The 26776-nt window shown below is 49.8% G+C and overlaps 1 non-coding gene across 1 annotated transcript; it reads right to left on the minus strand.

Annotated features, from left to right (window-relative positions):
• Nucleotides 1–9800: 9800 nt before the first annotated feature.
• On the minus strand, nt 9801–9894 carry TRNAI-UAU (transfer RNA isoleucine (anticodon UAU)). Its single transcript has 2 exons — nt 9857–9894; nt 9801–9836 (listed from the first exon to the last, which is right to left on the minus strand). It is a non-coding gene; the product is annotated as a tRNA-Ile (tRNA).
• Between the last annotated feature and the right edge of the window lie 16882 nt (nt 9895–26776).

Raw genomic sequence — 26776 nt, forward strand, 5'->3', positions numbered from 1 at the left:
CTTTACCCATCATAGAAGAACCTTTCCAGAAGGTGGCCATGGACATAGTGGGACCTCTCAGCAAGATGACCCGGTCAGGGAAGAAATACATCCTGGTGGTGGTGGATTTTGCCACTCGCTACCCCGAGGCGGTGGCCTTGTCCTCTATCGAAGCAGACACAGTGGCAGATGCGCTGCTGACAATTTTCAGCCGGGTGGGGTTCCCCAAGGAGGTCTTAACGGACCAGGGGTCCAACTTCATGTCGGCCCTGCTCCGGTCCTTATGGCAGAAATGTGGGGTCCAGCACAACTGGGCCTCAGCGTATCACCCCCAGTCCAACGGGCTGGTAGAAAGGTTCAACGGGACGCTGAAGATGATGCTAAAAACATTTATGAACCAGCATCCGCAAGATTGGGACAAGTACTTACCTCACCTGCTGTTTGCGTACAGGGAGGTACCCCAGGAATCTACCGGGTTTTCACCTTTCGAACTGTTGTATGGAAGGCGGGTGAGGGGGCCCCTAGACCTGATGAGGGACGAATGGGAGGGGAAGGCCTCTCCCGAAGGAGAGTCAGTGGTGGAGTATGTCCTGACCTTCCGGGAAAGACTGGCCGAGCTCATGGGCCTGGCCAGGGAGAATCTGGCCCGAGCCCAGAGGAGGCAGAAGGTCTGGTATGACCGCACAGCACGAGCCCGTGCCTTCGCCACCGGGGATCAGGTGATGGTTCTTATCCCCGTGAGGAGAAACAAACTCCAGGCCGCCTGGGAAGGGCCCTTCAAGGTTATCAAGCAACTGAATGAGGTAAACTATGTGGTGGAGCTGTCAAACCGGGCACATCACCGTCGGGTGTACCATGTGAACATGATGAAACCATACTATGACAGGGGGAATGTGGTGTTGGCCGTGTGTGGACATTGGGAGGGGCAGGGAGATGACCCCTTAGTGGATCTATTCCCTGGGACAAAAGCTGGTTCCCCCCTGGAGGCGATTCCCCTCTCTGAGCAACTGACCCCGGGCCAGCACGCTGAGATCAGAGGGGTGCTGCATCTGTACCGACAGCTGTTTTCCAACCAGCCTGGACGCACTAATTTGACTGTCCACCGGGTGGAGACGGGGTCACACCCCCCTATAAGATGCTCCCCTTTTCGGGTCACTGGTAAAACTGCCCAGGATCTTGAAAGAGAGGTCAGGGACATGCTGGCTTTGGGGGTGATCCAGCCGTCTTCCAGCCCTTGGGCCTCGCCAGTAGTGCTGGTTCCCAAGAAGGATGGGTCAATCCGGTTCTGTGTGGACTATCGAAAGCTCAATGCCATCACCGTATCTGATGCCTACCCTATGCCCAGGCCTGACGAGCTCCTAGACAAGCTGGGAGGTGCACGGTACCTCACCACTATGGATCTTACCAAAGGCTACTGGCAAGTGCCGCTGGACGCAGATGCCAGGCTGAAATCGGCCTTTATCACCCCTCTGGGGCTCTATGAGTTTTTGACCCTGCCCTTCGGCCTCAAGGGAGCGCCGGCCACCTTCCAGCGCCTGGTGGATCAGCTACTGAGGGGGATGGAGAGTTTTGCCGTGGCGTATATTGACGACATCTGCGTCTTCAGCCAGACCTGGGAGGACCACGTGTCCCAGGTTAAACAAGTCCTGGACCGACTCCGGAAGGCTGGGTTAACAGTAAAGGCTGAGAAGTGCAAGGTGGGGATGGCTGAAGTATCTTACCTGGGCCATCGGGTGGGGAGCGGCTGCCTGAAGCCGGAACCAGCCAAGGTGGAGGTGATCAGAGACTGGCCTGCTCCCCAAACCAAAAAGCAGGTCCAGGCCTTTATTGGGATGGCGGGGTACTATCGAAGGTTCGTGCCCCACTTCAGTGCCATAGCCGGCCCCATCACTGAACTGTGCAAAAAGGGGAAGCCAGACAAGGTGATCTGGACTGAGCAGTGCCAGGAGGCTTTCCAGGCGCTGAAGGAGGCTCTGGTTAGCGACCCAGTTCTGGCAAACCCAGATTTTGACAAACCCTTTATGGTGTTCACCGATGCCTCAGACACGGGACTGGGGGCGGTGTTAATGCAGGAGGATGAAAAGGGGGAGAGACACCCTATCGTGTACCTGAGTAAGAAGCTGCTACCCCGGGAACAAAGCTACGCGGCCATCGAGAAGGAATGCCTGGCCATGGTGTGGGCCCTTAAGAAGCTAGAGCCATATCTCTTTGGGCGACACTTCACCGTGTACACCGACCACTCTCCCCTGACCTGGCTGCACCAGATGAAAGGAGCCAACGCCAAGCTCCTGAGGTGGAGCCTGCTCCTGCAGGACTATGACATGGACGTGGTCCATGTGAAGGGAAGTGCCAACCTGACAGCGGATGCGTTGTCCCGGAGAGGGGACCCTGAACTTCCCCAGGTCACTGGGCAGAGTGACCCCGCTCAGTTCAGTCTCGAAGGGGGGAGAGATGTGATGCAGTAGGGACTGTCTGTGTGGGGAGTGGGAGAGCAGGGGAGGACTTTAGGGGATGGACGATGCCAGGGCCTGTAACCTGAGCTAGGTAAGGGAGGGGAAAGGTCAACACCTTTGCCCGGGAAGGAAAAAAGGAAGGGAGTGGCAGGAGGGAAGCAGTTGGAGTTTGGGGCTTGGGGCTGTGTGGGCGGAATTCAGGGTATCCTAGCTAGGATCCAAGCACCCTGAAAGCCCAGAAGGACTCGGTGGAGGGGTCCTGACTGTGCCTGCAAGCTCTGCTGTAACCTGTGTTCCTGTTGTCCAATAAACCTTCTGTTGTACTGGCTGGCCGAGAGTCACTGTGGGTCCCAGGAAGAGGGGTGCAGGGCCGGACTCCCCCACACTCCGTGACATCTACTTCTTGTGCCCAGAGAGTCTCAGCCCCACTCAGTAGAAGACCCAAGAAACATAGTGTCTGTCTTTTCTAAAGAAAGGCTTGGAGAGGCTTTTCTCCTGTGGCCTAATAGATAAGGTGCCTGACTATAGAGCAGAAAATTGAGGGTTCAAGTCCCTTCATGGTTGTGTTGCTGCAGTTTTACCTTCGTGCTGAAAGTCCTGCTCCCTTCAGGGCTGGAACCTCTTCTTGGCCGCTCAGGCCAATGCTCTGGCTTCAGCTAGAGCCCCGGGAAGGAGTTGGGGGTTGGGTGTCACAAAGGCTGGGGCAGGAGCCCCAAGTCCTTCCAGTCTAGCCTTTGCCATTCCTGACTTGCCAAAGAAAATGGGCGGCTGCCCAGGCTGGCGTGTAGAGCAGTTTCCCTCTTCCAAGTGTGCACCTGTCCCTGTGCTTGAGGGGGTTGGTAAATAGCACCTTGGGAGCCTGGGTGTTTCTCTGCTTCTAGCCAGCTGGGGGAAAGCCTCTTGAGGTAAAATCTCCTGCCCCACAGCAAAAGTGAGCACCTTGAGTGGGAACAGACAGAGGCCACACCAGGGGGCTGGCCCTGCTTTTCTACCTTCTTCTGATATTGGCCACAGAGCATCAGCAGCTGCCCTACATGCTGGTCTGCGGGTCGCTTTCAGTGGGTGTTTGGCATGCCAGGAAGCAGCCTGGCCGGGGGTCTTTGTGACTGTCTGCTGGCCATTCAAAGGCATGGTTCTCCCCTCCTCTAGCCCCGCCTTCAATTGCTCTGTGGCTTATAAACCTTCCCTTGGAGCTGTCAGCACCAGCTGCCTCTGCTCTAAGTGTCCGGAGGAGGGAAGGTGTGAGGGGCTCCAGGCTGGGCTCCATCTCCCTCCTGCCAAGCCCTGACTATTAATCCTGGCCCTGGCACTCCTTTCTTCAAGCGCCTTGTGGGCCAGAGGAATAGTGTGCCAGGAAGCACAAGGGCCAAACTCGTGAGCATCAGGTGAAGCAGCAAGAATACCAACCATCAGGTCACACCACAGGACTACAGGCAGCCATAGCCACTTCTACACCCCAATCCATTGCAGCCATCCCAACCAAACACCTGGCTCCAGTAGGTGTGAGTCACCCAGCAGGAGGGAAAAGACTCACTCTTAGAGAACTGGAGACAGTGAAATTGAGCACTAGGGCTTTACCACAAACCCACACAAGGTCCCACTGACATTTGAACTCACACCACAAGATTCAGGGTCCTGAGTGCTGCCCATTACACCATGGGACCAGCTTGTGCTGCCTTTTCTGGCCATCGGTGACCCTCATGGGGCTGGCTCGTGTAAGGGACTGTTGGCCCTTTACTAAAACTTAGTGGGGTTTTTGGTTGGCTAGTTCCCAATCCCAATAAGGGAAGGGTCAATGGGCAATCAGGCCCCTGAGACTGACATGCCCCTGGGGCAATGGTCAGCAACTGGTAGGGAACACGTGAGAATTTGTTAATAGAGAAAAATTCCTGGTGAAAATTGGCAAAGCTGTGAAGATTTTGAAAAATTCCAGTGAATTTACACATGAAGATACAAACAGAGAGACAAACACACAGAGAGAAAGAGAAAATCACAGACTGCACAGGCCCACACAGACATAAACAAAAACCAAACCCACACAAACCCACACAGCACACAGAGACATATATGCAAAAGGGAAAGCCACACAAAATATAGAAAGAACAAATCCACACCAAAAAATACTGCAAAAGCCCACAATAAGAAAGCACAAAACCCACATACCAAAAGAATACTAAGCAAAAAAACAATCTGTATGCAAAAATCATACACACACGCACCCAAAACTATGCCAGGCATCCACCAAAATCACACAGGACCCACATGCACATCAACAGGACAGACGAAAACCACATCAACATATAGAAAGTCAGGCAGGGTTTGAGTCTCACAGAGAAGAGGGTGAGCACACAGGTGGTTTGGGGAGCAAAGACTGAGGGGGAGTCAGGGGCAGTGCTCTGGGCTCTGCCTGACCCCTCCTGACACACGTGGCTGGTGGAGAGCAGAGCCTGGTAGATCTGTGGAATCTGTCCTGCTCTCTGTAAAGCAAGGGGACCTCGGTGTCTTCTGAGCTGCAATTGTATTTTCTATAGGGCAAACTGATTGGCAGAACCCATTTGCTTAAAGAAAGCTAGTGCTTCAGTTGAGGTTTGAATTCACAACCTCAGCATCGCTCCACTCAGCACTGCTACTATAAGTCCTGTACACTAACCCATTACCCCTCTGATGCCCAATTGAGGGTCTTGCCTCCTTGATTCATGGATGAATTAGGGGTTGAGGGGGTCGCATTAACTAAAACAAATCCATATTAATGGCTGCTGAATGGCAGCAGCAAAGGTGGGGAGCCTCCTTCTGTGTGATAGAGCTGGTTCCCCCTTCCATTGCTGAGGGGAAGGTTGGTGCTTTGAGCCCACCCAGTGCTGGAACGTCCCATGGGTGTGATTAACAGAACTCAAGAGGAGAGAAGGAAAGGGAAGGGAAGTCTTTTCTAGTCCTGCCTAGCTCCATTGGTCGCCTGGGGCCCTTTTGGCTCTCTGTTCCCTTTTTTTGGGAGATGCAGAGACAAGCCCCCATCTGGGTGAGTCACTGAGAGGTTGTGTCCCATGGAGTGTGTGGGAGAGGGGGAGGGTTGGATTGGGCTCAAGGGGAGAAGGTTGTGTGTGACAGTGTGTGGGGGAGGGGGATATAAATGATGGAAAACAGGGGTAGTGACAGTGAAGCCCCGTGTCTCAGTGTTATGACCCTGTTTGATGCTGCCGTTCACCTTCCCCTCCTATGGTCTCATCTTTCATTGAATCCAGCATTTTTTTCACCTGTCATCACCACAGAGGTGTCCCACATGCCTCAGATACAGAGTGTCCCTCTTAGAGACGCCGAGGTCTGGAACTGATTTCAGCTGCTGGACAGCTCTGCTAGGTCTTCATTCATTTGCATAGGAAAATGCTGAGTGTTTAAATTCATTTCAAGCCCCCCGCCCCCATTCAGCGAACTCCTGAACGTACTGGAGATGGGTCTGGAAATCCATTTTCATTCGAAAAAGTTTTTCAAGGGAATCACTTGGATTGTGACTAGGAACCTATTATCCTGCAGGGAAACATTCACCCACTGATCTATACTCGCAACAAAGAGTCTCATGTATAGCTCAGAGCAGGAACAGTTTTTAACCTAGGGGTTACTAAACTTTCTCTCTATACAAACAGCACAGCTTACAAACTCCCCACCCCCGCTCTGTGTCACCAGAGCACAACAACAACTCTCCTTGGAGCACACACGGCTCCCCAGCTCCCTGTCTGTCAGTCTCTCCAGCATTGCTCCAATCCCTTAAAGCAGGGTCTCAACCTCAATTTACCTTAGGGCCAGTGCCAATCCTCCAGTCCTCCCAGTGGGCCAATAATGTCACTCATACCACTCAGAACCCACCCCCCAAAACTCTGCCTCTCACCTGCCTAAGACTGTAGGAGGGAGTTTGGGTGGGGGAGGAGGACTAGGATTCAGGCCCTGGATTGGGGCTGGGGATTGAGGTGCAGGAGGGGTGCAGGCTCTGGGGGGAGTTTGGGTGCAAAAGGGGTGAGAGGCTGGTCTCTGAGAGGGAGTTTGGGTGGGGGAGGGGTTCTAGGGTGCAGGCTGTGGGATGGAGTTTTGGTGCTGGGTGCAGGCTCTGGGCTGGGACAGGGGTAGGGGGAATAAAAGGAGGGATGGGGTGCTGCCTCTGGGAGGGAGATTGGAGCGAGTGGGAGGGGGTGTGTGGAGGGAGGGGGTGCAGGCTCTGGGAGGGAGTCAGTGGTGCGGCGCTTACCTGAGGTCCAAGGTAGGACAGGCTGGGGGGCCTTCGCATGCTGCTGCCCCCAAGAATCACCCCCACAGCGTCCCATTGGCTGCAGGGGCTTGGAGTGGGGGCAGCGCGTAGAGGCACAGCACTGCCCCGCCCTGCCATGGGGAGGGGCCGGCAGCTACTGGAGCAAGCAGGCAGATACTGCACTGCCAGGGCCACTGGAGGGGAGCCCCTGGGGGCAGCAGGTGGGGCCAAGGGAGTGAACTGGTCCCAAAACTGCTGAAGCCCCATGGGCAAGACCTGGGAACCAGGACTGCCAGCCAGACAAATACCTTTAAGAGGAGGCGTCCCTCTCCCTGTCAAAAACTGATCTTCCTCCTTCAGTTCAGTGACAGTCTGAATTGTTCCTTATCCCGGCAGAGCCAGAGGATTGAAAGCAGCAACATCAAACCCTTGTGTAGCTCGCAGGGATGGACATAAACACTCCCTGGTATCTGAAGAGATGTTCAGCTTTGCCCTTGGTCAACTACAAGGTGAAAGGGAAAGGAGGTGGTACCAAATATAAAAAGTGAAACACGACACATCATAGTTATGCCCATGGTGGCTGCAAAATCTTTTTATGTACTTCTTCTTATCATCAGTGTACTGTTTTCTCTGTGTTCTAGGCCTTCACAAGAAATTTGTACCTTGATAAAAAATCAGCTGCTCTTGGTGAAGGCAATGGACTTAACACCCTCTGGGGTGTCCCTACACAGGTACAAGTACTAACAACAGTAGCTGCCTTTTAGCCATGGTTTTTAATCAGGGCAAATAATTGAAACAAACCCCGTTAAATCATTTCTCAGCCCGAATCCTGCACCCACATTCCCTAGAGCATTGGGCCACCATGTGGACATTTCATTTCCCACCTCAATTTCACACAGAGACACAATTTCCTTTGCACAAATCCATGAACAGCAAAACCTCCCTATGTCTCTGGTCTGAGCCAGGGTATTCAATTCCAGTGAACCCTTCTCTCCTGCGATGGCGATGGGCAGACAGAGGGGACATGGCACCTGCATCCCTGCCAGGGAGATATTGGCTCGGCTCTTTCTTTCTGCTGCTGTTGTTCATCCATGAAACATCGAGGGTGAAATGCAAGGCTGAGTTCATGCACCAGCCCCTGGAAATATTTCAGTGCCCCAGAGAAATCCTGCCCCCTGCTATTGGAACGATGTGCTGGAGATTTGACTAGGAAAGAGACTGTCTGAATTGTCAGAGTGGGGAATGAACAACATTCTACAGCAATGTCGTTCACACAAACACACTCTCATCCTGCTCCAGCCGGAAGGGAAATGGGCAGGAATTCTCGCTGTTCAGCCAAGGACACACTTACACTGATGCACAGCCATGAATGTGCTGGGAAAGCTGGTCTGAGCAAACAATGGGAATGACAATTCAGTGAGAACTGAATCATCATGTAGTGAAACAAGTGTATGTTAAGTAGTTGTGGCCAAGTGGTTAAGGTGATAGATCACAAATCCATTGTGGTTTCCTGGTACAGGTTCAAATCCTGACAACTGTGGTGTTGTTGTTATTATTGCACCCTTAGTGCCTGAGCATCCCCAGTGTGAACTGGTGCCAGATCTAGTTTCACTCTATCTACATTTAAAACACTGCTGTGGCACTGCTATAGCTCTCTGGAGCAGACAGTGACTGGAGGGGTTTTCCCATCCCTGTAATAGCTACGTTGACAGAACAGTTCTTTCTTTTCTTTAGCACTATCTAACCAGGGCTTAGGTCACCTTAACTCTATGGGTTGGGGGGAGATCACACCCTGAGAGACGTCGCTCTGCCAGTGAAGTGCCCAGCGTACACCAGCCCTTAGATTCCTCTTGGTATTTCAAGGCAGGCACTGACCTGTGAGAGGAAAACATCAGATCACAAACACAGAGACTGAATTCCCCACATTTAATCTTGTTGCACTTTCCAGAAAGTCACAAAATTCAATTCATTCTTGCTAGGACAGAGAAAAAATAAGTGACACTAAGTTTTTGGCTTGGTTACATAAAATTAAGTGTTTAATTAATATAGTAAAACTCTGTACTGATTCCTCTAACACCACAGCGTGAAATAGGAACAGAGACAAATCTTGTCAGTGATGACTAATTTTGCAAATGATCTTCCCATTATTAATTGCCATGCTGCCCCCATTGGAGGTCTGGGCATCTCCAGTGTCATAGCTCTGCATTCACCTTCCCCTTAGAATTGTTCTCAGACATTCGCCTTCCTCTGTAGCATGAGGCACGGGGTCATTTGCTGGAGGATGAATCTATGAATCTATTCCCAAATTTGGAAAATTGTGCACTTCAGAATGTGAATAGTGACCCCATCTCCTTCCTGCACCTGCTCCACATTGCTCCCCAGCAGCTTCTCCCCCTGCAGAGTAACCCCAGCACGGCAGTGCAGCCGCCCAGGGTTCAGCAAGGGCCCCTGGCAAGGACAGTGGGTGCAGCTAACAGCCCAGTGTGCCTGGCACTGAGGCAGTTTAAAAAAGCAACACTCCCCCAGAAGTACAGAGACTGAATTCCCCAACTTTAACATCATGACCCCCTGTAGAAAGCCACATGTGCCAGTTGTATTTTCACAGGGAGATGCAAAAATCAAGTGACACCCATTTTTAAGTTGAGTAAATAAAGTTGAGGAGATAGTTATTAACCTCACAAAAAAAAAAGGCTCATTTCCCAAACAATCCTCAAAATGTTACCAATTCCCACCCTTCCTCCATAGCAGCTCTGTGCAGTGTAACTGTTCTGCAGGCAGCTTCCCATTAAATGCTGTTGTGGGATATTCCCTGGCCTGGAAATGTATGAACGACAGAATTTAAAGCGCAAACCTGGCTCCCTGCACCAGGTGGGATATGAGTGTTTTGTCCCTGTCACTTAGTGCTTGTCAATAGTACAGATGCCATGGGCAGGACTCCAGGCTCTGCTGGAGGGATCCTGGCACAGGGGCTGGTGGGGAGAAAGGATTGTAGATTCTGACCTGCACTCTGGAGAGGAGCTAATGAGTGAAGGGGCATTTTTAACTTCTTCCCTGCCTCAGTGTCCCCTGGGCTGGAATTGTACATTCCATAGAGCCAAATGAGGGGGTGATGCCATTTGGTTAATGAAAACCAGTGCTCCAGGTGAGGTTTGAACTCACAACCTCAGCATAGCTCCTCTCAGCACTGCCCTATAAGTACTGCACACTAACCAATTGTGCCACTGGAGCACCTGTTAATTGCTATTCTCCCTAGGCTGATAAAGGCAAGGAGTGACCCCAAAACATTCTCAGTGGAGTTGAGAGCAGGTAGCGACAAGTGTTGTACTTGGTGGAGTGGATTCTTCTTAAGGCTTCCAGGCACCATTTGACCCTTTTGTTCGTCCCTGTGTAATAACAGAGCTGATTAAGACTCACTGTAGAGTCTTGCTGCAGACCAACAGATCTGAAATCACTGATCACCAGCTCTAAGCATTAGTCCTGTTTTGGGACAGTGTCTCTCATGCAAGAAACTGCTGAGTCTGCGCTAGCAGTGAGGCTCCCTCACTAACAGCTGAAATCAGGGAGAGCTGTGTGAAGTGCAGGGCCCCACGAGTGCTTGAACAGGGGGGAACAACACCCCAGGACTTTTCAAAATGGGAGGGCTCTGCCATGCCACTTTGTAATGACCGTAAGGGGGAGTGAGGCGGAAGGGGGCGGATAGCAGTAAGCGGGAGGTAGGGTCTTGGGGGGAAGAGGCAGCATGGGAGCAGGGCCTTGGGGAGAAGGGCTCGGTGCAGGGGCGTGGCCTCAAGTGGATGGGATGGGGCTATTGTTCGGGCTCTGGTGGTCACTACTTTTAGGGAGTCTGTTCCACTCCTGGTGGGACCACAAGATGTCCCAGGGCAGAGAGGGGCCAGCAGAACGGTGACAGAGGGGAAGGGCAAGTGACCGACAATGTGGCCAGACAGCAGAGGGTGGAGGAAGAAAGGGGCTTTCCCCCCGGGACGTGAGAGGTGAACTGTGGGTTTTCACTGACCCAGGACAGCAGCTGTGGGTGAGGTGCAGTGAAGGGAGGGGCACATCCACAGAGCTTTTGGTGTCTGGATTTAAGAGCCCGAGGCAAAGGCCACTGCCCAGCTCACTGTGGGTGGGTGTTTTGCTCATAGTGTTGTGTTATGAATCCTGATTGTGGTGTTATTACAAGGTGAGTTTCCTCCTTTTTCTTAAAGTTTCTTTGCTACACTCAGTGGTTGTGAGTGGGGAAAATATCATCTCTGAGAGGCACCCAATGGCCAGGGCTAGTTTAGCCAGGTTACTGGGTGGGGGCTTAGGCAGATTGTGTGTTGTATTGTTGAAGAGGAGCCCCAAGCACCCAGACAGGGAATTGTAATTTCAACCTTCAGAGTAAGAGGTAGAGGTGCTGCCAGCTGAGCTAGCCAGGCTGCCTAAACATATTAACCCCTTTCACCGCAAGAGCAAACACTGGGTACTTCTGTGCTTCTCAGCAGCTGGGAAAGAGCCTCTTGGGGGAAATATCTCCTGCCCCACCGCCAAAAGGAGCCCTTTGAGTAGGAACGGTCAGAGGCCCCACCTGCTTTCCAACCATCTTGTGATGCTGGCTGCAGAACGAATGCTGGTCTGTGGGTGGCCTTCAGTGGGGGTTTGGCATGGCATGGAGCAGGCTGGCTGGGTGTCTTTGTGGCAGTCTGTTGGCCATGCATAGGCATGGTATCTCCTCCTCTTGCCCTGCCCTCGGTTGCTCTGTGGCTTGTGAACCTTCCCTTGGAGCTGTCAGAGGTGCCCAGAGCAGGAAAGGTGTGTTGGGCTCCAGCCTGGGACTCTTCCTCCTTCCTGCCTAGCCCTGACTATGAAGCCTGGCCCTGGCTCTCCTTCCTTTGAATGTCATGTGGGCAAGAGGAAGAGTGTGGCAGCTGCAGGGACCAAAGTTGTGGACATCAGATGAAGCAGTGAGAAACAACCATATGGTCAACCCACAGGGCTCTCCAGCCAGAGTGTTAAGTTCAAGGACCCCAACCTATAGCAGCCAGCTCATTGAACTGGCTGGACCAAAGACCTATCTCCAGTGGGCATCAGTCACCCTGCAGGAGGGAAAAAACTCACTCTATTTCACCCTGAGGGAGGGGAGCCAAGCACATTGAGCTCCATGGCTTTGCAGGAAACCAGCATTGCTCCACGAGGTCCCACTGAAATTTAAACCCAGGATCCAAAGTCCTGAGTGCTGCCCATTACACCATGGGACCTGCTGCCATTTCATTTTCTAGACCCCTGTGACTCTCAGCTGGCTGGTTTTCACCCTGCACTTACTGCTTCCCACTAGCAGCTTCCTCTTGCAGGACTCTCTCTCCTCCTCCATCGACTGTGGTCCTGCACTATCTGATCCACAGGTCCTGCCCTGAGTCCCCGCATCCCCCTGCTTTGTCTCCATTCCCTGCAGGCCGCAAAAATGTTAGGGGAACCGCCCCTTCCTTCACTCAGTGCTCCCGCTCATATCGGCCAGCTGCAGCCTCATCTCCTGGAACTCGGCCAGCTGTCGTTTGATCCGGTCGTACAGTCACATGCTGACTGGCTCCTCAGCATGGATGCTCTTGTGGAAACCCCACAGGTGACGCTGCAGGACTTGGTACCGTTGGTTTCTTTAATGTTGTGGTGTTTCCCCAGCCGCTGGAACAAAGCCGCCAACAAAGCAGGGGGGGCGGTGGCAGGCTCCGGGATGGAGTTTGGGTGTGGATGGGGTGCGGAATCTGGGCTGGGGGAGGGGGTTGGGGTGCAAGGGGGACAGTGGCAGGCTCTGGGAGGGATTTTGGGTGCTTGAGGTGCAGGTTCTGGGCTGGAGCAGGGAGTTGGGATGTGGCACCTATCTCAGGCAGCTCCTGAAAGTGACCCACACCCCCATCTGGCACAACTCCTACATGAAGGAGGCTGGGAGAGTCCCCTGGCACCACTGCTCGCAAGTAGCACCCCTGCCACTCCCATTGCCGCAGTTCCAATGGCAGAGTTGGCAACTGGGGTGGGGGCAGCGTGCAAGAGACACACCCCACAGGGGCCACAGGGACATGCCAGATGCTTCTGGGAGTGGTGCGCCATGTGAATCGAGGATGGGCAGGAATCTGCTTTAGCCCCACTGTGCTGCCGGTAGTGGTGGCAGGAACCCCCGGGCCCTTTCAAATCACCCGGGGCCAGCTGCTCAGGCTTTCTGATGGGGAAGCAAAGGGAAGCCACAAGAGTGGTCATGCACCCCTCGTGAGCAGTTCTGGGGAGTCTTTTGGGAGCTCCGGGAGTAGGCAGCAGAGAGGTGCAGCCTCACCGCAGAGTCTGTTTCCCTGGAAGGGAGAGGGGGCAGCAGGGTGATATCCCACCTCTGGGCATCCAGGAGCCTGTGCTCCCCACTGCCATGCTGGAGCCTCCACATTTATTTATTGGCAAATAAAATTTGCAGAATTTTAAACTATTGTGCACAGAATTTTTATTGTGCAGAATCTCCTGAGGAGTGAAACCAACCCAGGGAACCTCATTGAATTGTCACTGCTTGGTTAACCACTCAGCCACCACACCAATGCACAGAGAGAGTGCCAAGTCCTACTGCTATTGGGGGTGGGGGCTGGGGTCACGTCATACACATTCAGACTGTACGCTCCCCTAGCTACAAACCGCTGCTGATTTTCCATTTAGGACATTAGCCCTTACTGACAAGGTTTGTCTGTGTTTTTTTTTTATCTCATGCTGCTAGTTAGAAGGATATTATTTTTTTTTATTTTTTTTTTCAAAAATACACAACTCCCTAAACCTGCTTTTAGCAATCAGAATAATTTAGTGTCACCTTATTTTTGCCTGCCCCAGTACAAAAGAAGAGGCTTTTGTGGGTTTCCTGACTCAGAGGATGAAAACAAACATGTGTCGGTCCCAGGGGTGGCTCTAGGCACCAGCAAAGCAAGCAGGTACTTGGGGCAGCCCATTTGCAGAGGCAGTAGCTAAGAGGGATCCAGCCTGGGAGCGGTGACCTAGAATCCTACTTTCGTCGTCTCCGACTCAAAGAATACTTCCAACACACCTCTAAACAACATCCTAACCCACAGAATTCTTCCTACCAACGTTATAATAAAGAGGATTCTGCATGAGTGTGGAAACAACAGACTGGACTTCTACACAGATTGCTTCTGTCAACGTGCACAGGCTGAAATTGTGGGAATGCAGCATCACTTGCTCCATAACCTAAGCCGTACTGCACACAATGCCATCATCAACCTCAAGAACAACTCCGACATACTAATAAAAAAGGCTGACAAAGGAGCTGCTGTTGTTATCATGAATAGGTCGGAATGTGAAGGAGAGGCTGCTAGGCAGCTCTCTAACTCCACATTCTACAGGCCATTACCCTCTGATCCCACTGAGAGTTACCAAAAGAAACGACACCATCTGCTCAAAAAACTCCCTGAAAAAGCACAGGAACAGATCTGTACAGACTCATGGCTAGAACTCCAACCAGGTGTATTCTGTTTGCTACCCAAGATCCATAAACCTGGAAATCCTGGATGCCCCATCATCTCAAGCCTTGGCACCTTAACAGCAGGATCGTCTGGCTATGTGGACTATCTCCTCAGGCCCTATGCTACCAGCACTCCCAGCTATCTTCAAGACACCATTGACTTCCTGAGGAAACTACAATTCATCGGTGATCTTCCAGAAAACACCATCCTGGCCACTATGGATGTGGAAGCCATCTACACCAACATTCCAGACAAAGATGGATTACAAGCCGTCAGGAACAGTATCCCCAATAATATCATGGCTAACTTAGTGGCTGAACTTTGTGACTTTGTCCTCACCCACAACTATTTCACATTTGGGGACAATATATACCTTCAAGTCAGCAGCACTGCTATGGGTACCCGCATAGCCTCACAGTATGCCAACATCTTTATGGCTGACTTAGAACAACGCTTCTTTATCTCTCGTTCCCTAACGCCCCTACTCTACTTGTGCTACACTGATGACATCTTCATTATCTGGACTCATGGAAAAGAAGCCCTCGAGGAATTGCACCGTGATTTTAACAATTTCCATCCCATCATCAACCTCAGCCTAGACCAATCCACACAAGCGGTCCATTTCCTAGACACTACTGTGCTAATAAGCGATGGTCACATAAACACCACCCTATACCGGAAACCCACTGACCACTATACTTACCTACATGCCTCCAGCTTCCATCCAGACCACACCACACGATCCATTGTCTACAGCCAAGCTCTAAGATACAACCGCATTTGCTCCAATCCCTCAGACAGAGAGAAACACCTACAAGATCTCTATCAAGCATTCTTAAAACTACAATACCCACCAGCTGAAGTGAAAAAACAGATTGAAAGAGCCAGAAGAGTACCCAGAAGCCACCGACTACAGGACAGGCCCAACAAAGAAAATAACAGAACGCCGCTAGCCATCACCTACAGCCCCTAACTGAAACCTCTCCAGCACATCATCAAAGATCTACAACCTATCCTGAAAGATGATCTCTCACTCTCACAGATCTTGGGAGACAGGCCAGTCCTCGCTTATAGACAGCCTCCCAACCTGTAGCAAATACTCACCAGCAACCGTACACCATACAACGTAAACACTAACTCAGAAACCTATCCTTGCAACAAAGCCCAATGCCAGCACTGTTCACATATCTATTCAAGTGACACCATCATAGGATCTAATCACATCAGCCACGCCATCAGGTCTCGTTCACCTGCACATCTACCAACGTGATATATGCCATCATGTGCCAGCATTGCCCCTCTGCTATGTACATTGGCCAAACCGGACAGTCTCTACGCAAAAGAAATAAATGGACACAAATCTGACATCAGGAATCATAACATTCAAAAACCAGTGGGACAGCACTTCAATCTCTCTAACCACTCAGTGATAGACTTGAAGGTGGCAATTTTGCAACAAAAAAACTTCAAAAACAGACTCCAAAGAGAGACTGCTGAACTCGAATTAATATGCAAATTAAATACAATTAACTCAGGCTTAAACAGAGACTGGGAACGGTTGGGTCATTACATTCATTGAATCTATTTCCTTATGTTAAGTTCTCCTCACACCTTCTATGGTTGATCTTAATTATCACTTCAAAAGGTTTTTTTTTTCTCCTGCTGATGATAGCTCATCTCAATTGATTAGACTCTTCCTGTTGGTATGCATACTTCCATCTTTTCATGTTCTCTGTATGTATAAATATCTCCTGTCTGTGTGTTCCATTCTATGCATCCGAAGAAGTGAGCTGTAGCTCAGGAAAGCTCATGCTGAAATAAATTTGTTATTCTCTAAGGTGCCACAAGTACTCCTGTTCTTTGCGGATACAGACTAACAGGGCTGCTACTCTGAAGCCTGGGAGCTGAGAACCAACAGGGGTCCCTGGGAGCTGTAGTTCCTTCGTTAGCTCCCTGCCTATAGAGCCAGCCCTGGAGCAGGGAAAGAACTACATTTCCCAGCATTCCCTTGGCTGCTATCAACAGGGAAGGGAGGAGAAGGGAGTATGGTAGTTGAAACCTCATGCTGCAGCTTGCTGTGAATGGAGAGCTCACTGCTAGAGCGGGGTGGCACTGTGAATGGGGAACAAATGTGCCCAATAAGTAGAAGGCTTTGTTCCAGATACTCCCTTCAGAAGACATCCCCAGACTGGCTTAGGGACACTGGTGTGACCTCACCTTGCAGCCCCCAAAGAAGGAATTGGGTGGACTAAATGGACAGTGCCCCTCTCTATCTGAAGCCTAGCAAGGGAGGTATGTGGGTCCCACTAGAATTTAAAATGCAAAGTAAGGGAGGGGAGGCTCTACTGGACCTGGGCAGCTTTAGATACAGTACCAGGAACGTAGGAGGATTTCCACTTCTGAGCCATGGAAGCAGAAATTGCCTTCTCCTTTCCAGATTTAGCTAATATTCAGAAAGGGAATCTAGCACCTGCCTTCCAGATTTGAACACCTCAAAGTTCAGGAGTGCTCAAGCTCAGTTTGGGCAGCTGGTACTTCATTTCTCCCAAATCAAATATACTGATCCACTGTAATTTCCTGTAGAAAAAGTAGGATAAAATTGAGCAAGAAATGCTTCCCAGAGGTTTTTAGGAATGGAATTGCTATTTTCAACAGCCATTGCCTTTTGTTTGTTTAAAAGGAAGACCGTGATATTGCATTGGCAAATTCCCCATAGAAACGAAGAGTGGAACAAAAAAATAATAATAAAGGCACCTTAACTTTTCCTCATTTATGGAGGACAGTCTTACAATATGCATCCAGATGTCTTCCAATCACACAAGCTGAAAATTGTTCCACTTTACTGCAGCTCTGTAACCATGTGGGAATCAATCCTATGTGTGTTCTGTACACATCCAAAATTCCTGCTGAATGACCCACCCTAGGAGTAAGTTACCAGTGACCCAGAGCTGGGGCGGAAGGAGAGTGCAGATGGGGGGAGCAGAGCCCAGGGCTGGGGCAGCAGGAGGTGCAGGTGGAGGGAGCAGAGCCTAAGGCTGGGGTGGCAGGGGGTGTGTGGGTGGGGGAGCACTGGTGGGGGATGAAGGGGGGAGCCCAGAGCTGGGGAAGCATGGGGTGCGTGTGTGCCAGAGCCCAGGACTGGCTTGGCAGGAGGTGCGGGTGTAGGGAGGAGAGCCCAGGGCTGGGACGGCAGGGGGGTGAGGATCAGGTGGTAGAGCCCAGGCCTGGGGTGGCAGGGGGGTGGGAGTGGGGATGGGGGTAGGGAGAGGTCCAGACTGGGGAGGCAGGGGGTGCAGGTGCAGGGGAGAACTCAGGGCTCGGGCAGCGGGTGGGGCAGACAAATTATTTTTGCTTATGGCAGCAAAAAATCAAGAGCCGGCCCTGTCTCCACATACTGTAAGGTAGGTAGGAGCGGATTGTTATTATCCCTATTTGAAAGAGGGAGAAGCTAAGGCTGAGAAAGGAGAATTGACTTGTCTCAGATCACACAGCCAGCCAGTGGCAGAGTTGGGAATAGGACCCAAGAGCCCTGATTTCCAGACTAACCATCCGATCTTGAATTTTAAACTTTGACTAACTTGAGTAAAGTGTTCTCAAATGAGCTGCAGACCAACACTGCACAGTAATTATTCAGCAAGTATTTTAGGAGAACTGCAATGTTAAAGAGAATCATGAACTGCTCAGAGACCATTAATGCACCGAAGCAGCAGAATTCATCAAATATATAACTGGTTCTGACTTATTTCCTTGGTCTTCAAAGAGAACAACAAGGACCTGAGTCTCCTCCCTGTCAATAACCCCCTGCTCAGCCAATCAGGGTAGAGACTGACGACAGGAGGCTGAGGGTTTTCACCAGAGAGCCCAAAGGATAGCCCAGGTCACCGGTGGAGATAACTGCCCGAGCACTATTTCAGCTCCACATTTCTGGGTGGACCTCCCACAGTGTGTGCTGCCGAACACTCCCCCGCAACACACACACAGACACACACACCGCTCCTGGTGTTGGGAGGGGAACAGGTGAAAGGACAAAAGAAGAAAGAGACAAAGAGAAAGGAGGGAGGGATGGATGGAGGAAAAGGTGAAACACAAAGGACAAACCCTAATGTCCCCAGTGATTCTAAGGGACAAAATCCCAGGTGCAGAATAAAATTCTGCGTCCTTAAACTTGTATTTTCCATGCCTAGATTTCAACTGTCAACAGATGGATCAGACTGAACAGGTTTCAAACCTCGAGGAGGCTCTTACCTTCTAATCAGGGACTGCAGTTTTCTAGTAAAATCAGGAAAAGGGAAGGAGAAAACTCAAAAGAGGTTCCTCCTGGCGCTCACGTCTGTGAACCCGAATACTCTCTCAGACCTCAAAGAGAGACCTGGAGAAGGAGACTTGCTGAAGCAAAGCCACAGAGGTCTCTGAGGTTTCCCTGGCCCTTTGCCCCTGTCCTGCCTGGCTGATGTTGCATCTTTCTGTGAGGTCACCACTTCCCCACCACCTTTGACCAATAGTCTTAGCTCCTGCAAAATGCCTTTGCGATGTCACTGCCACACCCCTCCCTTGCTGTGCTAATGTCCTGCCCCTGGCCAGGCACTTTGGAAGTTTGAGCTACTCCCTGTGGATCACTCCACTCAAGGAGCGTTTGTTCTAGGAAGCAAGCCGGCTAGACAGTAACACATCAGATGCTGCTCCCAGTGCTACACTCAGTTTTTCAGAAATTAGTCAACTTTATGGTCAGAAGAGACCATTAGAGCATCTAATCTGACCCCCTGCATATCACAGGCCTCCTGTATGACACAATAGCTACTTTTGGGGGCAAACACATTCCAGAAAGGCATCTAGTTTTCATTAAATGACATCAGGAGATGGCAAATCCACCACTTTCCTTGGTAGCTTGTTCCTGTGGTGAATCATCCTCGCTGTTGCATATTTGTGTCTTATTTGTAATATGAATTTGTCTCTTTTCACCTTCCAGCAATTGGGTCTTGTTATGCCTTTCTCTGCTAGAATAAAGAGCCCTTTTATACCCAATCTTTTCTCTCCATTAAGGCCCTTCAACACTTCAATGAAGTCACCTTTCAATCTTCTTTTGATAAGCTAAACAGGTTGAGCTCGTTCAATAGCTCACTAGAAGGCATTTTTCTCCAGCCCTCAGAACATTTGTTGGCTCTTTGCTCATCAGAATCCTGAACCCCAACTGGATGTGGTTCTTGTTCTTCTGCACAACATAGCTCCTAGAGAAGAGGGATCTGCAAATGCACATTCATATGATACCTTTGTTTAATTGATGAAAACATAAACTAGACACTTAGGTCTGGTCTACACTACGGGGAGAAATCGATCTTAGATACGCAACTTCAGCTACGTGAATAACGTAGCTGAAGTCGAATATCTAAGATCGGATTACTCACCAGTCCTCACCATGCGGGATTGATGTCCGCTGCTCCCCCTGTCGATTCCACAACTCCGGTGGGGTTGGTGGAGTTCCGGAATCGATATAAGCGTGCTCGGGGATCGATATATCGTGTCTAGATGAGACACGATATATCGATCCCCGAGCAATCGATTTTAACCCGTGCGGGTAGTCTAAACGTAGCCTTAGAGGGTTGAAACTGATTTCAGCTGATGGACAGGTTTGCTAGATTTTTATGCATTTGGATAGCGAAATGTTGAATGTTTACATTCATATCAAGCCCCCTCGTATAGTGGAGCTCCTGAACATAATGGAGAATGGAAATGAAAATGTTTTCCTTTTTTAAAAAAAAGAAAGAAAATTTTAAGAGAACGCTGGAGTTTGAACTGAGGACCACATGAGTTGTAATCAAGCGCTCTACCACTGAGCTATACCCCCATGATGGCAAGTGTATGGAATCATGATCTCCAGGACTTTGAAGGACAAACCCTGCTTCATCGATGTCCTTTGCCATTCCCAGACCACAGATGGTTTTAAAAATGGGATGTGACCCTGTTTTAATGGGGTTGCCAGGGCTGGCATTAGACTTGTTGGTGCCTGGGGCTGAAGCCAAAAGTCTGAGCCCCACCACCCAGGGCTGAATCTCTCAGGCTCTGGTTTTCACCCTCCCCCAGTGGGGCAGGGCTCAGACTTTGCCTCCTCTGCCTCTGCTCAGTGTGGAGGGGCTTGGTCCCTCTTTCCAGGGCCATGTAGTAAGTTTTTTTTGGCAGAAGGGGGTTGTAGTGAAAGGAAGTTTGAGAAACCCTGGCATAGAGCCTCTGAATATATCTAGACTTGGCTCCCTGTGACACCATGGGTAATCAGACACTGAAAATACAGCCATGCAGACACCACACACCAATCTTGCCTAGCAAACAAGAATCAAACCTCCATAGAGAGATGCCTGTTGTTTTTAAACCCATCTCCCTAAGCACTCAGCCTCAACCACTTAACAAAGGGGCTTTTCTACACTATGGTTCTGGTCTCACTGAAGGGTCATTTCCAATTGTTTGCTCAGACCAGCATTAGGGAAAATGGTGCCCTGGGCAAAACTTGTACTTTGGCACTTCCCCATTGCCCCTGACTGATCCCCACTCCCCCTTTACTGCTAGCTCCTGCACGCCCAACCCTTGCACCTCGTTCACCCCTAACTCCTGCCCCTTCCTGTGCCCTTAACTCCCCGTGCCACCAGCCAGTGCCCCTCTTCTGCAGCCCCTTCACATGGTTCCAGTGCTGGGGGCCCCGCACTTGTTCTCCCTTTCCCTGGGCTTTGGCATCACTAGCCCTGCTTAGCAAGTAGGGTTCAGTGGTTCCCAAAATGTGGAGCATGACCCCTAGGGGGACACAGAGGAACATTCTTGGGGGCACCTCAGGGCCTGAGCCAGTCCCCATGAAGGAAGCACTATGCAGCTTCACTCTGTCCCAGCTCTTCCCCAACCCCACCCTTATCCTGGGGCTCTGGCTTCCAGCTTGGCCTTGACCCCCTTACCCATCTGCACCTCTCTCTCCAGCAAGCAACACCCCCACTCCCAGCCTCCGTTCTTGACCGCGGCTTCCAAGGGTCCACAGCCATGGATAAGAGGGCACAGTGTGAAATGTTTGGGAACCACTGCTTTAGGGTGATGTCCTCAATCACTTCTACAAAATCCAATAAAAGCTATTCCTCATCCACCCACCCACCCCTCCATCAGGACAGACTAGGTATGTTCTGCTGCCCTTCACTCATACAGGAAGAATAATAACATTTCATTCCATTCAATCCTAAAGCGATTTGTAACCCACCACCAGCCAAAACTGGTCATTTTGGGAAAGCAGCCCCATGATGCTGCATACCTAGGCAGAGTAGGTGTATCTGTGCAAACATGGTCTGTTCCTGAAGTCTTTCCCCCAGCTCCTCACTAGATGTGAGGGGGGGAGCTCATTCAGCCCCCGCTTCCGCTTAGTATTTAAAAACTCCTTATTGTCCCTATCTCTCTTAGCCTTAGTTTTCTCCTCCTGTCTCTTTCATCAGAGCTCAGGTGAGGTGGCCAAATGGTTAAGGTGCTGGACTAGTAATCCATTGTTCTCTGCATGAATAGGTTTGAATCCCCTCCTTATCACATGTGTTTAGTCTTCACCCTTCCTTTGTAAAAACCATTTTCCCCCTTTGGTACAATGACAGATCAAACAATGTTGCTTCTTGCAAACAAAACCTACTCAGAACTCTCTTCCTTTAAATAAAATGTCTAAATCCCAGTTTTCTTTAAAAAAAAATTCTCTAGTGGTGTATTTCTTAGTTTTTATCTCAAAAGGTAACATCCTCATCATCTCCCCCAAACACCCTGGGACCTGCCCACATTATTAAAATACCCTCAACCCGAGCAAGGCCAGAGCAGTGAACCAGAGCTAGTCTCTAGGCCAAGCTGTTCTCAAGGAGGCAACTCAAACATTTTCTCCCTGCTTCTCTTGGCAAGGTCTGACTGAGAAAACTAAATTCCCCAAACTTAAAATTTTCTGCTGAAAAACCAATACTAGTTTGTTTGGAGACTTTGATTTGAAAGTATTATTGTTATTATTCTCTTCTGATTTCTGAATCAGTTCAGTCTTTCTCCTCCAGGTGTGTTTCCAGCTGCTGAGTTGTGGAGGAGAGAGGCCAAGTCATGATGTCTTGTGGATAAGGGAGAAGCGGTGGATGTGATATACCTAGACTTTAGTAAGGCATTTGATATGGTCTCGCATGATATTCTTATAGATAAACTAGGAAAGTACAGTTTAGATGAGGCTACTATAAGGTGGGTGCATAACTGGCTCTATAACCGTACTCAGAGAGTAGTTATTAATGGCTCCCAATCCTGCTGGAAAGGTATAACAAGTGGGGTTCCACAGGGGTCTGTTTTGGGACCGGCTCTGTTCAATATCTTCATCAATGATTTAGATGTTGGCATAGAAAGTACGCTTATTAAGTTTGCAGACGATACCAAACTGGGAGGGATTGCAACTGCTTTGGAGGACAGGCTCAAAATTCAAAACGATCTGGACAAATTGGAGAAATGGTCTGAGGTAAACAGGATGAAGTTCAATAAAGATAAATGCAAAGTGCTCCACTTAGGAAGGAACAATCAGTTTCACAAATACAAAATGGGAAGAGACTGTGTAGGAAGGAGTATGGCAGAAAGAGATCTAGGGGTCATAGTGGACCACAAGCTTAATATGAGTCAACAGTGTGATACTGTTGCAAAAAAAGCAAACGTGATTCTGGGATGCATTAACAGGTGTGTTGTAAACAAGACACGGGAAGTCATTCTTCCGCTTTAACTCTGCTCTGGTTAGGCCTCAACTGGAGTATTGTTTCCAGTTCTGGGCATCGCATTTCAAGAAAGATGTGGAGAAATTGGAGAGGGTCTAGAGAAGAGTAACAACAATGATTAAAGGTCTTGAGAACTTGACCTATGAAGGAAGGCTGAAGGAATTGGGTTTGTTTAGTTTGGAAAAGAGAAGACTGAGAGGGGACGTGATAGCAGTTTTCAGGTATCTAAAAGGGTGTCATCAGGAGGAGGGAGAAAACTTGTTCACCTTAGCCTCCAATGATAGAACAAGAAGCAATGGGCTTAAACTGCAGCAAGGGAGATTTAGGTTGGACATTAGGAAAAAGTTCCTAACTGTCAAGGTAGTTAAACACTGGAATAGATTGCCTAGGGAAGTTGTGGAATCTCCACCTCTGGAGATATTTAAGAGTAGGTTAGATAAATGTCTATTAGGGATGGTCTAGACAGTATTTGGTCCTGCCATGAGGGCAGGGGACTGGACTCGATGACCTCTCGAGGTCCCTTCCAGTCCTAGAGTCTATGAGTCTATGTCTCTTCCCCTCTTTCATAGTTTCTTCCAACTTGATAGGAAGCTCCTTTGCTACGATGTGAGTCAAGCAGTGTCCATTGTCTCTGTGCTATCTCAGAGAAGCCTACATTGTACAAGGTTCCTGGGATAGTCCTTGGGAATGTGGATACCTTCAATGGGCCAGCAGCGAGTCTGGCTCCTCCTTTGTCGCACCTGAAAGGCTGGTGGTGAGCATTTCTCAACCTCATGACATATCTCAGTAACGCACGCATAGCAAAACTTCATAACTTCTCAACCAATGCGAGCACACACAATCCAACAAGATATTAATGTTCAACAGATCAAGACTTTTGAAATGATTCCTCACCAGGCAGACCTTGTACTAACCATGTCATCATTATATGAGAGTGGTGAATATGGGGCTTCCAGGTGCTGCTTTGAGCACAGTGTGCCACACCTGGGCTTCCATTGCAATGGAGACGTACCCTTACAGTCCATCTCTCCTGGGATAAAGATGGCAGCATGGCTGGCCTGGGTCATCTGACTTGGGCTCATGGACATAAAGCTCAGAGGCTAAAAACTGTGGTGCAGATATTTGTGTTCACACTGAAGCCTGGGTTCAGAAACCCTCACCGGGCCTCAGAGGTTGGGCTCAAGCCCATATGTCTGCACTGTAATTTTATAGAGGTTTGGAGGGAGTTTAGCAAGTGGAAATGGTAAAACCACATTGAGGGGACTGGACTACTGACCTATCAGCTCTTAACACCCAAACATTCAGTAACTCTATCATCAGTGCCTGTGAGTGTAATTTAAACCATAGGTCCATCTAGCTCTGAATCTTGTCTTCTGACAGTAGCCAATATCAGGTGCCCTAAAAGCCACTCCCCAAGGCACTACTGGGAGTTGAACCCAGGATCTCCTGTTTACAAAAGAGGTATTTTAACCAACTAAGCCATGGTGTCTGCTGTTATTTAAAGCATTGTGCTTGCCCACACCTGACTCTCTGCCAATCCCCACTGCGTCCTGACAAGTGTTGCTAGTGTTTGGCTTCTGTAAAGCTGAGGAGAAGGTGAAGTTTTGCTCCCAAGGTGTGTGTGGGATTCTTTGGACAGGTCTACACTACAAAATTAGGTTGGTCTAATTACATTACTTAGGCTGGCAATGCAGTATATCAACCTAATCCCAGTGTAGATAGCGGCTCAGCTGTTAGAACTTTCTGGAGCTATGAAAGGGGAGGGGCCCAGCCTCTGTAGCAGGAATGCAGGGCAGGAGAGTTCACGGCAGGCATTATGGGATACTGGTGGAGGCCAGTTATGGTGATATAACGACCAGCAGCATTTACACTGACAATTTGTCACTTTAAGTTTGATGCAAAAAGCTCTAGGCCTCTCATTGAGGTGGTTTTATTTTGTCACCAAAACAGGGCAGTTTTGTTGCCGGACGTGGCATAGCAGCATGTACACCAGCCACAAGCGGCCAACCAAGGGAGCGTTGTGTGTTTTTCACACATCTGAGCAATATAATGATGCTGAAATAACTTTGTAATGCAGAACTGGCCAAAGATTCACACACACACAACCTGCAAGGAAAACCTCACCTGCTCCTCTGCTTTGCAGAATCCAAACACATGCAAAGCTTATCAGGCCCCGGTGGGGATGGCAGGGAGTCAGGTGTGAGCAGACACTGTACTCTAGTTACAGGAAGGTACAATGGCTTAGCTGGTTAAAGCCCCTGTTTTATAAACAGGAGATCCTGGGTTCAACTCCCAGTGATCCTTTGTTGATTAACTCTTGGGGCACCTGGTATTGGCTACTGTCAGAGGACAAAACACAGAGCTAGAAGGACTTTTGGTCCAGCCTAGGATGGCTGTTGTCATGGTTTAAATTACACTCACAGGCACTGACAATAGAGTTACTGAAAGTTTGGGAGTGAAGAGCTGATAGGTCAGTGTTCCAAGCTTCTTGCAGATGACCCCATCCCTCTGGGGCAGGGGCAGGTCTGGGCTCTCACACCAAATGGCTCATTGTGGCTGCCAGAATCTGTGAACAGCTCATTTAGTTTCCACCGAGGATTGAGTCCTGCTTCATGCACTGTGTGTGAGAATGAAAATCCTAAACCGCCCTTTGAAATAATGAACGCAGCAGGACGTGTTATTGTTCCTTCCTCAAAGCAAACAGACCAATGGAGAAATGCCATTGAGTCCGCGGTAATACTCCACTGCCATTTTACCTTTTTTGCTCGCTAAACTCCCTCCCAACCTTGTGGAGTCCAGAGCCCGGTATTCAGCCTGAGCCAAGATATCTACACTGCAAATTTACCACCCCACAGCCCAAGCCCTGGGAGCCTGAGCTTGCACGGGAAAGCCATGGGTGTTTCATGCGGTGTGGACATAGCCTAGCATTATGTCTACACTGCCATTAACACACCCAAGTCACTATTCTCAAACACTGGGTCAGTTGATTGAGGCTTGTGGGGCTTGTGCTGCAGGGTTATAAAATTACAGTGTAGACACTTGGGCTTGAGCCCAGCCTCCGAGACCCCAGGAGGGGTGACGGTCTCTGAGTCTAGATTCCAGTCTGAGTCCCAGGAATCCAAATCAGATCATCCAGGCCAGACAGGCCACAGGGATTTTGTCATAGTATAGATGCCCTCTCAGGGTATGTCTACATTGCAACGTTAGCCCAGGGTTAGCAGAGGTCATGTCAGGAGCCCCAACACATAAACAATGAGGAAAAGACCCACCCCCAAATAAGCTGGGCAGTGTCCTTTGTCCTACGGTTTGTTAAGTCCAGCAACCAAAAGTCCTTTAACATGAGCCATCCCCTCTCTGCACCCTACTCACAGCTGTTGTCCTTAGTCAGTGCAAGCCCAGAGGTGCCTCTGTAGAGTTCACCTACCATCCTGGGTGGAAGAGAGGGAAAATAAGAAGGCACTGTACTCACTATGCTGTCTAGGGACTCACTCATCCCTCCACACCCACCCTATCCTAAAGTTGGTCTAACATCTAAATTTTAGTATTAGGACCCAGCCCACTTGGCTTTGGAACCCCTGTCCACTGCCTAGCAAGTGCTATTGAATTGAGAGTGAGTCCCTCAGTCGGGGTCTGCCAAGTACAGTTGTGCTGCCCTCAATTCACACAACAAGGATAACAATGCTTTATTTCTCCTGCCCCAATAACAAGGAGACTGGGAATCCAACACCAGCCAAAAGTGATCATTTCGGCAAGCAACCCAACATATTTCCAACTTACCGTAAAATCCACATGCAGATTCATACATGAAACCTTGCAAGAAAATCTTCCTGAGGTGGGGGTCTAAAGCACCTGCTGCTGGAGGGAAGGAGGGGGCTGTGGGTTGGGACAGAGGAGAAG

Source organism: Gopherus flavomarginatus (genome assembly GCF_025201925.1).
Source record: "Gopherus flavomarginatus isolate rGopFla2 chromosome 13 unlocalized genomic scaffold, rGopFla2.mat.asm SUPER_13_unloc_2, whole genome shotgun sequence".
NCBI lineage: Eukaryota > Metazoa > Chordata > Testudines > Testudinidae > Gopherus > Gopherus flavomarginatus.